Source organism: Monopterus albus, unplaced genomic scaffold, assembly GCF_001952655.1.
Source record: "Monopterus albus unplaced genomic scaffold, M_albus_1.0 scaffold20.1, whole genome shotgun sequence".
Lineage (NCBI taxonomy): Eukaryota > Metazoa > Chordata > Actinopteri > Synbranchiformes > Synbranchidae > Monopterus > Monopterus albus.
This window is the reverse complement of record NW_018127900.1, coordinates 1,899,539-1,900,113: the sequence shown is the minus strand read 5'-3', so window position 1 is coordinate 1,900,113 and position 575 is coordinate 1,899,539.

The following is a 575-nucleotide window of genomic DNA, read 5'->3' as shown; positions in this document are numbered from 1 at the left end:
TTTGTTTTTTTTTTTGGCAAAAAAAAACCTCTTTAATGTCAAAGTGAAAACAGTCATCAATAAAAGGGTAAAACATCCAAGGGGGTGAATACTTCTTATAGGCACTGTATGCTTGTTTGCCGCTCAGTGTTCATAAGATCCCCAGAAGGCAGGTTGTGAAGATGCTACCTCCCTCCCCTGTTTCCTCTTACTCAGTAGGTGTTGCTGCAGGATGTCTTCCTACTGAAATTCAAACAGACTCAGCTTTGGACATTTCACAAGTATTTAGGAGCTTCCTCTAGTCACTTCCTCTCTCTTATCTGCTCACTGAAAACCGATAATGATGTATGAATTAATGTAATAAGAGGCCAGATTTGTTTTACCAACACGGATGTTGACTGAGGATAAATAACTGTGTCCCTGTTTGATACCAGCTCATTTAAAGTGAACTGAAAGGCAGAAATGGTTTAGTCAGCATTTCTGCTCTTGATAAATGCCAGTAGCTTCCATTTCCTCTGCTGTGTGTGTGCACTTGTGAAATACAGAGAGGTGGGTTTCATTAAATGCTTGGTTCTTTGGGTCTGGAATCAGATATA